Below are 16,444 nucleotides of genomic sequence, written 5' to 3' on the forward strand. Positions count from 1 at the left end.
GACATAATTGCTACACCCTGACTTTTCACCAACAAAAAAAATACAACCTATACAGGGCTCCCTTATAAAATCAGCTAATAAAGAAACACATGGGGCACACTTGGGATAACAACATGATGATGTGCTATTATGCTAACTGATGCTCTTTGCATTTACTGGTTTTAATAAATAATACCTACCATTTTATGCTAATGTAGCATTGCTTTGAATACCACTAATGGTTATCTAACTTCCGGAGCACATTTAAAAAGATGGAGGTAAACAGCTTTCTCTATGGGAACGAATACTGAAATAACAAGGAGACAAGTTTTTTAAAGATTAATAAAATGTTTTATTAAATAAATTTATATATTATGGAAGTAAGTGGCCATAGCTCAAAATTGTTGGTATAAAATTTGTATAATTACTTTACTATCAAACACTACTTTACCGTACTTGCATAACAATCACTATATTAATTTAGTCCAGCCGTAAAAGCTCGGACTAACCTCTAGACACCTTACAAGAACATCCCCCTCACAAGAGGGGATTTAACCACCACACAATCAGAGCCACGACAAGGGAGGGAGGGAGGGCGTGTCTTCACTCTGTCACCGCCGCTCACTGAAGAAACTGTTGTCGGTCACTCTTATTTATAGCCTCTCATCACCAACTGTCAACTTGTTCGTGCCTCGGTAGGTAACCAATCCTAATTCTCTATATATTTTTTTTTTTTTTAAATTTACTAACTTTACTAACTAACTTGTCATTCCGTCTCCTTCCCATATTGATGGGAAACTAATTGTTTCCCCTCTCCTATGGGAACGAATACTGAAATAACAAGGAGACAAGTTTTTTAAAGATTAATAAAATGTTTTATTAAATAAATTTATATATTATGGAAGTAAGTGGCCGTAGCTCAAAATTGTTGGTATAAAATTTGTATAATTACTTTACTATCAAACACTACTTTACCGTACTTGCATAACAATCACTATATTAATTTAGTCCAGCCTTAAAAGCTCGGACTAACCTCTAGACACCTTACAAGAACATCCCCACATGCCAGGCCTAAGCTAAGGCCCGGCACCCCCACCCCGGCTACGGCCAACTCAACACATGTCTGCAAATCTAAATTGAACAGATCCAAGGCCACATCCGACAAGTGAATGTTGTCAGGGCGATAAAAACCCGGAAGGCCACCCTCCATATCTACATGCCGAAATGAAAGACCTCCCACCGTTGGCATAAATTTCGCCACCGCCCGATTAACTTTCTTCCTAACCTTCTCCATGAACAGTAGTTCAGGAGATAAAAACCAGGATAATCTAGTAATAATTTCGGAGAAAACAAGGACTGTACCCGGGAGTACCAAATGTAACTGGTACAAATCGTACTTAATCCTGGTAACTAAATCCAAAGTCCTATAACGACCCAAATCGTTTCCACCTAAATGAAAAATGATCACCAAACCAGCAAACAAAAAACTGGTCCCTATCTAAACCCAAATTACTACCATATGAACGTACCGAAGCACGATGTTGAGCCTAAAATATGTATGAATGGCCCAAAATCCAAGCAGCTTGGCAAGGAGCACCTGCAACATATTAGAAACAAATAGTTGCGACATATTTAGAAAAAACACATATCAGGTCTAACATATGACTTAAAACAGTTGGACTTCCACCCACCCAGCTCCTGGATCGCAGCATTAGACAGACCAAGCTTAGAAGCTTCAGTAGCCGCACCGATCCGGAAAGAGTGACTAGTAACTCGCAAATGGCCGAGGTTAAGCTTGACCAAACATTTATGCAACACAGCTGAAAATTGAAACTGGGTAAGCGGAAGTCCATTTACATGAATAAACAAATTAGACCCAACAGCAGGACAAACTGAACAATAAACAGCCAAAAATGTACACGCACAAATGGTATCATCGCAAACTGCTGAGATTACTAACATCCTACCTTCCCCCAACTGATCAGTCTTACTACATCTCACCAGCATACGAATACTATTACTGCATAACTCCACATCCGAAAAGCGAAGACCAGCACCCGTATCAGCTGATCTAGGCAACAGTTTGAAATTCTAAAAGCACCAAAAAAACAAACACTGAAGGACGCCTTAAAAAGCCCAGCCTCATAAACAGAGGAACAAACCACGTTCGTCACCGAAATCAAGGCCCTCAACAGCTCCACTGTAACCGGAACACGTGTATCGGCTACAAACGTACTCTTTCGATACCCCTTCAGCACCTGTTTCACCGAAAAAAAACTACTACACGCAGGTAGATCACGCCACTTAACAAAAAAGGAAATACCGGCCAGAATTTTGACCACATGAGAATACGAATAGCCTGAACACATCAACTTATCCAGAAATGCCAGGACCAACCTCTCATCATATGCCTCCGGAAGATGCCCTGTAGAGAACAAAAAACAAACCCAACTATTCCACGCGGCATTGTAATTCGCCCACGTGGAAGGGGCTAAGGAGTTACTAACAGCCTCTTGAACCTTCTTCATGGACCAAAGATGAGGCGGGCACTGAGCACCTTGAAGATCCGCATCCGGCACCAAAGTCCTGAAACGCTCCTGTTGGGACCGGGACAACGCATCAGCAATATGGTTAACATGACCCGGAACATACTTAGCCTTAACCCAAATATTCAAAAGAAGACATCGAAACACAATTTGACGTAATACAGCAATCACAGGGTGAGATTTAGAAGACGAACAATTTATTGCAAACACTACACCCTTATTGTCAGAATGAAAAAGCAACCTGGAGTTCCTAAAATAATCCCCCCACAATTCCAACGCAACCAGAATCGGAAAGATCTCCAAAAACACAATATTAGCCGTCAAACCTCTCTCCACCCAATCCCCCGGCCATTCAGAAGCCGACCAGTGCCCATCCCAAAAGGCGCCGTAACCGACAGACCCCGAAGCATCCGTAAAAAGGGAGAGCGCAGACGCCTCACAGAACGGGGCTTGCCAAAAACAGCAACCATTAAAAGACGCCAGGAAACAATCCCAAACCTTTAAATCTTCTCTCAAATCCGATGAAATCCTTATATAATGCCGAGGGTCTTTCACTCCTGCTAAAGCCCTATACAAACGTTTGGAAAAAACCCTCCCAACAGCAATCACCCTAGTCGCGAAAGCCAATAGACCTAACAGTTTTTGCAACGTACGCAACGTAACTTTAGGCCTACCTAAAACCATCGAAATTAAAAACCGCATACGATCAATTTTTTCACGAGGCAAGCGGAACTCCATCTTCTGAGTATCTATAGTGATACCCAGTTACTCCAGCGAAGTAGTAGGCCAGACAGATTTCTCTTCAGCCAGAGGCACACCAAATTTTCTACAAAGTACTCTGAATGATGTAAAAAAAAAAAAACATTCCGCCGAAGACGCACCTATGAAAAGAAAGTCGTCAAGATAGTGCGCCAACGTAACCGAACCCGATACAATGGAAACCGACCATTCCAAAAAGGAAGAAAAAACTTCGAAATAACAGCATGACACGGAACAACCCATCGGCAGACAACGATCGAAATAAAATCTACCATCAAAGCAAAATCCGAGAGAATTAAAAGCAGATGGATTGATGGGTAACAGCCGAAACGCCGCCTTAATATCAGCCTTGGCCAAAAAAGCAGAACCACCAACCGAACGGATCAAACTGATAGCGTCATCAAACGTACTGTAAGACACTGAACAAACACCCGGGTCAATATCGTCATTTAATGACCCGCCATCCGGAAACGACAGATGATGTATCAGCCGGAAACTTCTACCGTCTTTCTTAGGGATAATACCCAACGGGAAGACCCTAAAATTATCAAACAGGGGAGAAGAAAAAGGGCCCAACACTCTACTAGCCGCAATTTCTTTTTCAATCTTACTCCTAACAACACTTCTAAACCTGCTAACCGATGGCAAATTATTGACCATCGTACACCCCTCCCCAGAGAACGATGGCAGCAAAAAAACGGACTGAAACCCCTCAATTAGCAGGACCGCATCCTGGCGCTGAGGCCACATTTGGAGGTACGGCAACATTTCTGCCAGCTTCACTGGAGTTACCGCCTTTACGAAAAATGTCCCTGGGGGGGGGGTTGCACGTTCGGCTGCATTTTCTTAAAACACCTAGAAGCAGGGTGCACGCCAGAACAATTAGCACATTCGTGCCTGAAACGGCACGTCTGAGGCCATTTACATTGGCCCTCATTAAAACTAAAGCAGAGACCTTTGCGAAAAGGCCCTGCTTGAACAGAAGGGGACCGAACCACAGGTTTCTGAGGCAGCAGCAAATTGAGCCACAACCCGACATCCTTGGTACCCCACTGCAAATTACCGTGCACCGCCAATTTCTGCCTGAACGATTCATCGTAGTAAAACCATGATAAACCTGGGAAATTTTTATAGGCTTCCAAAATTATTTCTACATGATGGAACATTTTCGAAGAAATAACCGGATGCTTCTCACCCATGACTCCAGCATATATACAAAATGCCTGGAGTCAATTATTAAAAGAGCGAGGCACAGCTTTATTTAACGTTTTGTCCGGCTCCCTCTTCAGGGACCTGTCGTCAGCTGCTGGCAGGAGGGACAACAAGTCTACAAATTCCCCTTTCCATATTTTGGACTTTACAGCAGATGACAAATGAAATCCCAAAGGGGACATCTCGCAAGCCATCGCTTCCCTCAAACAAACTTCAGGGACAGTAGGCTGCTCGTTTTCAGCCAAGCGCGGATTTATGATTACCGCATTATCAGTAGTAGACTGAGTGAAAACTTGACTCGTCCCTGCAGGCGCCATAGCAATCCCTGACAAAGCATTACAATTAAACAACCTTTGTAATTGTCCTGTCATACAAGAAAAACTGGAAATCAGATCAGATAAAGTAGAAGCAGTCTGTGACTCACCTCCCACGCTATTTATAGGATTGATTCAAGCTAATACGATCAGTCACAACACGACAAACAGCCTCACTCAGAGTCCCTTGGACTGGAGCTGTGGATCGTGATGCAGCTTTCTGAGAAGAGGCCTTCTTAGTCTTCTTGCTAGCAGCCGGCGGCGACGGAGAGTAGCAGTGCCGGGTTTTCTGCATCCTTTTACTCGGCCCCCTTCCTCTTCTGACAGCGCTGTCAACATTCAAAACCGGTGCTTCCTCCGCCGCGTCACACGCGTCATGTGACGCAGTTACATCCGCCCCCGAACGAGGCGGAGCATTCCGTCCAATACAGGAGTCTATAGGGGAAGGAATTATACCGGACACCGAGGGCGGGACATGGGCAGGAAGGGACATGGAAGAAGGCAACACCTCAGATCTCGCTTCCTGATCAGACGAAAACGGCGGTGATAACGACAGGCAGCGTTGGATCCATTCGTCCCCGCCAGGCGCCGCGGCCCGATCCATCAACTGACGCAGCAAGAATTCCATCGCACCGAACGAGGGGACGTGTCTTCACTCTGTCACCGCCGCTCACTGAAGAAACTGTTGTCAGTCAGGCCCCGTACACACGACCAGTTTCCTCGGCAGAATTCAGCTTCCGACCGAGTTTCTGGCTGAATTCTGCCGAGGAAACTGGTCGTGTGTACACTTTCGGCCGAGGAAGCCGACGAGGAGCTCGGCGAGGAAATAGAGAACATGTTCTCTATTTCCTCGTTGTTCTATGGGAGCTCTCGTCCCGCCGAGCTCCTCGGCTGCTTCAGGGCTGAACTGGCCGAGGAACTCGATGTGTTTGGCACGTCGAGTTCCTCGGCCGTGTGTACGAGGCTTCACTCTTATTTATAGCCTCTCATCACCAACTGTCAACTTGTTCGTGCCTCAGTAGGTAACCAATCCTAATTCTCTATATATATTTTTTTTTTAATTTACTAACTTTACTAACTAACTTGTCATTCCGTCTCCTTCCCATATTGATGGGAAACTAATTGTTTCCCCTCTCCTATTCTCTATGATCCAACTGAGAAGTGATGCAGTAGCTCCTAAGAACCTCCAGCAGGAACCGGACAAATTTTTCGATCCACGTATGCCCATTCCCGTTCATAGGAATTCCATCTATTGGCCATGTATGGTCAGCTTAAGGCTGCATTCACACCTAAGCGACAGCCGCGTACGCGTGTAGCGGCAGATTTGCCGCGATTACAAATGTATCTTTTTTTTTTTTTCTAAAGTATTCCCATTGCTGTCTATGGGAAAACGCGCCTGTCGCGTGAAAAAAAGGGTCCGGGACTTTTTTTCAGGCGACAGGCGTTGCGCGTCTATGAGATGTGAACCATCTCCATAGACGGCAATGGGAATTCTCCCCTCAAGCGACAGAAGCGTCCCGCGTCGGGCGTTTTGTCGCTTAGGTGTGAATGGGGCCTTAGGAGACAATACATACAGACCCGAAGCTTAAAAAACACTTGTTTAAAGCTACAGCCAGCACTCCAAATTTGTAAACAACACATGGTTTTAAATAAAGCTGTGGTTGTTGCATCCCCAGGTGAATACTGCCTATCTGATACAAGGTGTCTGTGGGCACACTTACTTTGTGGTTTAGTGTCAAGTTTACCTCATAAGCTAGAGACAGCACTACAGCCCCTCCTGCCTATGTCACCCACATTATTGGTTACAGAGTACATTGAGGCCAACAGGGAGGCAAGGGAAGCAAGAAGGTGCACCATTATCAACAGCTGCCCGAAGCTTATCCAATGGTTTACAAACCATGCTGAAACCACTGTTTTTTAGAATAGTTTTTCTAAGTTTATAATGAAATCATGTCTATGTGTTTAGGGGAGGTTGGGGGATCAAACTTTTCCAATAAGTGCCATTTTTATTAGCTGGTTGATGGCATACTCCGGACTCTTTAACTACGGGTTTCTGTGTGAAGTTCCTCATTGTTTATTATATATATTGTTTCAGTGGAAGATTTAACTGATTATAAACTTTTTTTTTTTTAAATAACATGTTACCTTCTCTGATCCTCCTTTTATCAGGTCCCCTGTCGACGCTCCTCCTCTTCTTGGTGTGCCACCAAAAGAAGCTGCTTTCTATTGTAGCACACTTGTGGGTCGATTCCAAGCCATGCTGCCTGCGTCTGTAGACACAGACAGCGCGGCGCGGCACTGCCACCCGCTCCATTGTCACAGAATTTGATTGACAGCAGCAGGAGCAATGGCTCTCACTCCCATCAATCTGCCCTGTGAGAAGTAAGAAAGCGGAGAGCGACGCTGCTCTCATGCACAATGCTGGATTGAGACCACGCTCAGGTAAGAATACAGAAAGGCTGGGGGGATCCTGCAGCACAGAAGGGTAAAATGTCTTAAGCCTTTAGAACCACATTAAGTCTAGTTGCTGCATAGACTGAGGATTGATTTATAATTAGAAAGTGTTTCTATTGTTCGTAAAATGGATATTAATCAATATAGATGTCACTGGTGTGAGGGGCTGTGAGATCACTGGTGTGAGGAGGGCTCTGAGGACACAGGTGTGAGGGGCTGTGAGGACACTGGTGTGAGGGAGGCTCTGAGGACACAGGTGTGAGGGGCTGTGAGGACACTGGTGTTAGGGGGGCTCTGAGGACACTGGTGTGAGGGGCTGTGAGGACACTGGTGTGAGGGGGGCTCTGAGGACACAGGTGTGAGGGGCTGTGAGCAGGGGCGTAACTAGAAATCACAGGGCCCCATAGCAAAATGTTGTATGGGCCCCCCCCCCCCCCCCCCTCCAAAAAAAAATGAAATAATGCCATTGAACAACACATTACTACACTCATGTGGCACAGTACCCAAGCAACAGCTTATATTAATTTTGAACAGCAAAACAAAAATTTCAATAACCATATTGGTTATTTGCCCCCTTCATGACCAGGCCATTTTTTGCGATACGGCACTGACAATTGCGTGGTGGTGACATTGTACCCAAACAAAATGTCCTTTTTTTCCCACAAATAGAGATTTCTTTTGGTGGTATTTGATCACCTCTGCCGTTTTTATTTTTTGCGCAGTAAACCTAAAAAAAAGCGTAAATTTTGAAAAAACAAGCAATATTTTTTACTTTTTGCTATAATAAATATCCTCACAAAAAATCGAATTTCTTCCTCAATTGCAATAAGCGTATATTGATTGGTTTGCACAAAGGTTTTAGCATAGGGAATAGATTTATGGCATTTTTTTCATAATTTTTTTTTCTTACTAGTAATTCGGTGATCTGTGATTTTTAGCGGGACTGCGACATTGCGTCAGACAGATTGGACACTTTTTTGGAACCACCGATTATTGTATAAATGTCACAGGCAAGGAAGGGGTCAACACTAGGGGGCAATCAAGGGGTTAACTGTTTTGCCTAGGGAGTGTTTCTAACTGTGGGGGGCTGGGACTGCCTGAAGGAGGAGTTCCTCAACAGTAAAAACAGGAGATCTGTCTATTCTCCCCTGACAGAACGGAGATCTCTCTATTTATATTGACAGATCTCCATTCTGTCTCTGTCAGGAGCAGTCACGGGTGGCCAGCGAGCATCGCAGGTGGCCCGGCAGCCACGAGCATTGGCTCCAGCGGTTGTGCCACGGCACTTAAAGCGGCCCGACGTAAAGCTATGGTGATTCGTTCAGGGGAGCTAACCTGCCACAGTATAAAACAGTATCACTTTATAGGTTAAGGCTGGCCATACATTATACAATTTCCTTGTACAATATTCCTTAAGATTTACCAAAACTATATAATAATCTTATCAAAGACTCTCAATTTGTATGCAACCAAATAGACCCTTGCACTACATAGTTGAAGGTAAATCTAAAGGAAATTGATCAAGAAAGTTGTATAATGTATGGCCAGCTTAAGACAAGCTTGTTAGGCAAGAATTGGGGAAATGAAACAATTTCTATACTTTTACAGCTGAATGACGTTTTATTAGGTGTAGAAGCAGCGTTAGTGAAGCTGGATCTTAGTATTTGTTCGTAGGTTTAGTTTGAGGGTTTAGCAGGCAGCTCTGCATCCATACAGTGGCCCTACAGGTGGTCCTTTTATAAATCTTCAAAGATTAGAAATGACAGACGTGCCAGCCCACTAGTAAGTGTCCAGAACGGTCTTTATTAGACTCAGCAGTCAATGAAGGAAAGCAAACGCATTTCGGGGACTGCAGTAGTCTCTCTTCATCAGCGCTGAGAAGTGGCAGTTGTAAAGTCGGAATTGCTTAAAGCGGGGGTTCACCCTATAAAAAATTTCTAACACTACGAAAAAAAAAAGGTCAGTGTAATTTTATTTGCAGAACTGGGCTGGATGTAGTGTTAGAAATTTTTTATAGGGTGAACCCCCGCTTTAAATGCTATTAGTGACAGAAAGTGTCTATTTCTCATATAAACCAGCAATTTGGCAGTGGGTTGGTGCTTCCATCATTTCTTGTATTTGATTATTTTTTATCATTGGATATAGCATTAGCAATTGCTATATATTTTCCATTTTCATCCTTTGTTAAATCTTGGTGCTTCTGATCTCCTCCATGCTTATTCAGTCACATTTCTGTCTACATACACTCACTCCAGCGTCACCTGTATGCATAGGCGTGCGTAGCCTATTGCATTAGGGTGTGCACCCCAAAGCTCAAACACGTGTGTGTGTGTGTGTATATATATATATATATACACATACACACACACATATATATATATATATATATATATACACACACATATATATGTATGTATATGCTGAGCCATTCTTTTACCACCCCTCAACCGCTACCACCTTTTAGCTGTAGAGGCAAATGCAGCAGCTGCAATTATACCCCTTTTTGCTTTCAGCAGGTGTAGCACCCGTTGACTTTGACCCAGTCAAGTGAATGCCGGCACTTTGCAAGCTCCCCGCAACTGTGTGCAGTGTGGAGTTCAGGGGGTTAAAGCAGGTGGTGTGGAGGCGATACAACACCTCCTTGCCACCTCTAAAATGCTCTATGAAGAGCGATTTGTTTGCGTATCGCTACATATGTCACAGTTCCCCCCTCAAATCTGAGTCCTCCATTACATCAGAGTCCACAGCATTCCTCCTTACACCAGAATCAATAGTGTTACATCAGAGTCCCCAGAGTTCCCCTTTAGACTGGGAAACCTGATGTAAAGAATGCTGTGGACTGTGGTGCAAAGGGGAACTGTCATATAAGGGGGTCTTAGGTCACTAGAGTCCCCAGCATTTCCTCTTATATCAGGATTTCCCCTCTTTCATCAAATTCCCCCTTTATATACACTGTAAGGGGGGCTCTGACACAAAAGGGAGCTCTTCAGACTGTGATGTAAAGGGGGGGGGGGGGGCTCTGATGTGAGGGGGTCTCTGGTTACCACAGAGTCCACTGAGATCCCACTTACATCAGAGTTCCCTTTTACCCCAGAGTCTGCAGAGTTCCCCTTTAAACCAGACAATAAGTATTTCTAGAAGGGGGCAGTGACGGCTGGTGCTCAAAATTTTTGGGGGTCGCGAACAAACTGAAAAGAAAACCCATCAAATTGAAGCCACTGTGCCCATCAAACGCAGCTACTGTGCCCATCAATTGTCATCACGGTGCCATCAAATGCAGCCACTGTGCCCATCAAACACAGCTACTGTGCCCATCAATTGCCGTCACAGTGCCATCAAGCGTAGCCACTTTGCCCATCAATTGGCGCCACTGTGCCCATCAAACACAGCCACTGTACCCATCAATTGCCACTACTGTGTCCATCAAATGCTGCCAGTCTGCATCCCCCACCCAGCACTTACCTTGTCTCGTGGGGCAGAGGTGTCCTCCACACTCCTCGATGTCTTCTCCTGTCCTCTGCTATGATTGGATGCCTGATAGGTATCCAATCACAGCGCCTGTCGTTTCAGCCAATCAGGTGACAGGTAACAGACCTGAGCACCTGATTGACTGAGAGGCGGTTCAGTGTTAGGAAAGCGAAAATTCATTCGCTTTCCTAACACAACGCTGGACAAATACACATAATGGTGCAAGATGTGTGCCACAGATATAGAGACAATAAACTTTAAAAGTTTGCTGCAAGTCCCATTAGTCTATGATACACTTTCTATGTGTGTATATTGCCCTCCCCTCAATGGAACTACAAATCCCAGCATAGTAGGCTGGACTCCCATTTCTCAGCAGTTTTCCTGGTCCTCCACACACATACAGTGTGACTTGCACTGCAGGAGAGGACATCCTCTCTCCCTCCCTCCCTGCCTGCTGTAGTGCCATCCGCACACACACACTGCCAGAGTCTGTTCCCCCCTCTCTCCTTACCAGTGACATCTCCTAAATCCCATGTCCTGGCAGGTCTCATTGTTGGCAGACTCGAACCTCACTGCAGGGATGAAGCCGGGAGGCGGGGCACTCGGAGGCGGAGCAGGGAGGAAAAAGTTACATCCTCTGCCTCTGCCTGGGACGATCCTGGGATGGTTTTCTTGTCAGGAAAGGACACTTGTGGGCTGCGGAAGCCCCATGGTAAGAGCTGGCAGGACTGCTGGCTGGAGATTAGAAAGATCAGATGACATGACAAAATCAGGGGGTTAATCCAGCGCTGATGCTACTTCTACAGTTTCAGCTACAACATCCCTGACAGCAGGCAGCGGAGTGATATTCAGCTATAAGGGATGCTGTAGCCGGAACTATAGAAGTAGCATCGGAAAATGCGGCCACCTGCTTGCTCAATCCGCGATCAGGGGCTGCATTCACAAGAGTTACACAGCCAATGAAATGATGGTCCCAATTGCAGAGTAGCAGCTCAGCCATTGTTATTAACCAGAGGTGCCGAAATAGAGATTCTGCTGGCAGAAAAATGTCCTGGGGTGTGATGGATGTGCCTGGGCATTAGGGTGTGCCCAGGCACACCCCATGCGCACGCCTATGCCTGTATGTCATTTGTACTGGCGTCCTGATGTCTGTGACTTATGTGTCAGAAGGAGCACAATTGAGAAACAGTTGTCAGTGTCACCCTATACTTCAGTGCTGAATAAGGAATAAGCCTGAATAGGGACCTTCATGGGGTGCAGACAAACATGCTCCCCCTTCTGTGTCGCCACTAACCCACCTCCAAGCACTCCTGTGCTGAAGCAGCCACGATTGCCAGCTTCCCCTCTGCTTCAGGAATTTGTCAGCTGCCTGCCACCTCCGCGCACCTCACAGCCTCTCACTCGCAATCTTAGATAAGGGGAGCAAGATCACTCCGCCAGGGAAGGAAATGGGCAGCAGCAGGCTGGTGGCCGGGACTGTAAGCAGCAGAGCGGGCGCGGGATGCACTGCACATGCGCCCGAAACTGAAAAAAAAGTCCCTCTACTCCCGAGTCCCAACACCACATAATCAGAGAGGAGGGGCCTGAGAAATAGGAACAATACACCCCCCCCCCCCCAAGCTAGCGGGAGTGACTGAGCAGGGAGGGGGATTTAGAATACACTTATTTTTTTTTTTTAATTCAGCACTATAGCCTATCAGCATCCCTGCCGGGCCCCACTCGGCTGCGGGCCCCATAGCATCCGCGTGGGTCGCTATGGCGGTAGTTCCGCCACTGGCTGTGAGGACACTGGTGTGAGGACACTGGTGTGAGGGAGGCTCTGAGGACACAGGTGTGAGGGGCTGTGAGGACACTGGTGTTAGGGGGGCTCTGAGGACACTGGTGTGAGGGGCTGTGAGGACACTGGTGTGAGGGGGGCTCTGAGGACACAGGTGTGAGGGGCTGTGAGGACACTGGTGTGAGGGGGGCTCTGAGGACACAGGTGTGAGGGGCTGTGAGGACACTGGTGTGAGGGGGGCTCTGAGGACACAGGTGTGAGGGGCTGTGAGGACACTGGTGTGAGGGGGGCTCTGAGGACACAGGTGTGAGGGGCTGTGAGGACACTGGTGTGAGGGGGGCTCTGAGGACACAGGTGTGAGGGGCTGTGAGGACACTGTTGTGAAGGGGGCTCTGAGGACACTGGTATGAGGGGCTCTGAGGACACAGGTGTGAGTGGACTCTGAGGACACAAGTATGAGGGGCTCTGAGGACACAAGTATGAGGGGCTCTGAGGACACAAGTATGAGGGGGCTCTGAGGACAATATGCTCCTGAAGGCACTAGAGACCATAAGCTTATTCTCACCTTTAATACAAAACATCAAGTCAAATTAGCTCTAAATTATAGCTTATATTATTTAATATAAGCTTATTTTATAACATATTATACATGTGGCCTTTCTGTGTTTTTCTTTTTTCAGTATCACAGCTTTGCCTCATAGTTGTTATTGTTTACTTGCTGTTCTTTTTTACCCCAGGAGATCTATTATATAGTTACTTCAGTTAAGCTTGGTATACCATTCACTCTCTATAGGCACTAATTCCATCCTTTTTGTTATATTTCAGGGATTTCTGCTACGCAAGTTTTAGCATGGGGACATTACATCTATACAAAGCCTAAGTGGAACTTTAGTCAAACAACTACTGACTATTAAGCCAATTTTGCACTCTAAATACCTTTTTACCGAAATCATAGCCAGTAATAAAGAAGCTTTGCACTTTCCTGTACTACTTGCCTGGAAAGCAAACCAGCATCATCACACTTCCAAGCACAACATGACACAGAAATGATGTACAGGGGAGCTCTTGGTGTGCTATGCACCTGGTACTCATCTTTGGGAACTTTAAAAACAAAAAGAAATGGCTTGCTGAAATCTTTGTGGAGGGTAGTTTATTATGCAATTATGGTTATCCATGCTGCTCATCTGCTGACCAGCACATATCTTGTCTTGGAGTTTTGCATCTGAAAACTATTACTACAGAAAGTCTACTGGTGTGGAGGTCAGTGTTACTAAGACAGGCAATAGATGATGGAATAAGAAAAACGCTTGATTCCCCCCTAAACACAGTCAGTGTGGGGGATCACAGTGATTATTACTAGCGGCTATTGCCACCGACATACAGGTTGTACCTAAGTCCGATATACTGGTTGTACCTAAGTTCGATATACAGGTTGTACCCAAGTTCGATATACTGGTTGTACCTAAGTTCGATATACTGGTTGTACCTAAGTTCGATATACAGGTTGTACCCAAGTTCGATATACTGGTTGTACCTAAGTTGATCAATGAGTGACTTGGGTACAATCAGCCTGCCCATAGATGGACTTAATCTGGGCCAGTCCCTGCTGAACCAGCCGATATATGAACTGTCTATTGTCGGCCATATATGTAGCAATTTTCTTTCCTGCAAACACATATAGCAGAAAAGAACTTCGCTCAATTCCCCCATCCCTCCAGAAGAGCTAATGGGCCAGATCCACGTAGCGTGGCGCATTGTTCCGTCCGGTGTAGCGTACCTCTGATACACTACGCCGCCGTAACTTACAGCGTATTTTCCTTATCCTGAAAGAATTTGCGCCGTAAGTTACGGCGGCGTAGTGTAACTTTGTCGGCGTAAGGGCGCGCAATTCAAATGGATGAGATGGGGGCGTGTTTTATGTTAATACGTCTTGACCCGACGTAAATGATGTGTTTTTCTTTAACGGCGCATGCGCCGTCCGTGGGGGTATCCCAGTGCGCATGCTCCAAATTAACCAGCAACAAGCCAATGCTTTCGACGTGAACGTAATTCTACGCAAAGCCCTATTTGCGAACGACTTACGCAAACAACGTAAAATTTTCAAAGTTCGACGCGGAAACAACGTCCATACTTAACATTGAGTACGCCTCATATAGCAGGGGTAACTTTACGCCGAAAACGACGTAAAAAAATGCGCCGGCCGGACGCACGTTTGTGGATTCGCGTATCTAGCTAATTTGCATACTCAATGCGGAAATCGACGGAAGCGCCACCTAGCGGCCAGCGTAAATATGCACCTTAGATCCGACGGCGTACTAAGACGTACGCCAGTCGGATCTAGCCCAGCTTCAGGCGTATCTTGTTTTGTGGATACAAAACAAAAGATACGCCGGAGCAACCTAGCAGTTACGCGGCGTATCAATAGATACGCCAGCGTAACTGCTTCGTGGATATGGCCCAATGTGTTTTCCTGGTGGGGGAAGATTACACTTAAGCTGGCCATAGATGGTTTGAACCATCTTTGGTCAGACTGATTGTACCCAAGTTGACCCACCGATCGACTTGGGTACAACCAGCATGTCGGCTATAGCCGCTAGCAATAATTACTGTGTTCCTCCGGCAAGGACAGCTCCCCATACCCCCCTGCTAGGAGAACACAAAAGCTCAGTGGGAGGGATTCCCCTATCAGCACTGACTATGTTGACAGGGGAATCAAACATAACAACCTGTGTTTGCAGGAAAGAAAGTCACATCATCTATGTTCTGCCTTACTTTCCCATATGCTACATTAAAACACTTCCTGGTGAGTACATGTATAATAATATAAGCGTATCAGAATACTAAAAAAGGAATCAAAGAATCCAAAACCTTTAGTGTTCATGAATATAAATGGCCCCAATGTTTCATAAAACCCTGAATCATGGAACATCTGTGACTAAAATCCAATACTTTGAGGACAAAGAGAGGATTAGTCACACCAGCAAGGTTAAACATATAATTATGTGCAAGCATTCATCTTCAAAAACATCTCCATCTGCAATATAGTCACCACTGCAAGAACTCTGAGTATGCACACTATATAATAATCTGTTAAAGTGGATGTAAACCCACATTTTTTTTCTGTCACAATGTAGAGTATAAGATTTCCTTGCCACAAAGAGTTAATCCAGCTCTGAGCAATCCTCTTTTATTTTTTTCAGTGAGATAAATGGACAAAGAGGAGAAAACTTTTGTCTGTTCTTCCCCCTTGCTGTGAATGACAGGTCATTTACATATCTCATGCACTACCCTGAGACAGGCATTTTTTTTTAATTCCCACCCCCACTCCTTTTCTGAAGTCATGTGGTTACTTTTCTGGATTTTGACTGGATGTTAGTGATCATAGCAGAATTTAGTGTAAGGAATACACAGGAGAAAATGCATGTTGACAATGGGAGTGTAGAGGTGGGCGGGGAGTCTACTGACATCACAACTCCACCCACTGAGCTCCAGACAACAGACCCACCCACAGAATCTGCAGTTTTTCAGTTCTTATAACACACAGAGGGGAGACATGTGACAGGTAAGGATAAATGCAGGAGGCATGTATATCCTTATAGATCAGCACTATGGCAGTAGTTTAGAAAGGATGAGAGTGGGTTTACATCCACTTTAACCACTTAAGCCCCAGACCATATTGCTGGTCAAAGACCAAAGCACTTTTTGCGATTCGGCACTGCGTCGCTTTAACTGACACTTGCGCGGTCGTGCGATGTGGCTCCCAAACAAAATTGGCGTCCTTTTTTTCACACAAATAGAGCTTTCTTTTGGTGGTATTTGATCACCTCTGTGGTTTTTAGTTTTTGCGCTATAAACAAAAATAGAGCGACAATTTTGAAAAAAAATAATATTTTTTACTTTTTACCATAATAAATATCCCCGAAAATATATAAAAA

General features: G+C 45.3%; 1 protein-coding gene and 1 long non-coding RNA gene across 3 annotated transcripts in view; one reads left to right on the top strand and one right to left on the bottom strand.

Moving 5' to 3' along the window:
- The window catches only part of ZDHHC2 (zinc finger DHHC-type palmitoyltransferase 2), a 205,346-nt gene that overhangs the window by 166,468 nt on the left and 22,434 nt on the right, over positions 1–16,444 (bottom strand). The gene's annotated exons all lie outside the window — the stretch shown is intronic.
- LOC120922301 lies at positions 577–13,496 on the top strand. The gene is made up of 3 exons (XR_005745211.1): positions 577–674; positions 6,980–7,252; positions 13,335–13,496. It is a non-coding gene; the product is annotated as an uncharacterized LOC120922301 (long non-coding RNA).

The sequence above is a fragment of the Rana temporaria genome, chromosome 1, assembly GCF_905171775.1.
Source record: "Rana temporaria chromosome 1, aRanTem1.1, whole genome shotgun sequence".
In the NCBI taxonomy this organism is placed as follows: Eukaryota; Metazoa; Chordata; class Amphibia; order Anura; family Ranidae; genus Rana; species Rana temporaria.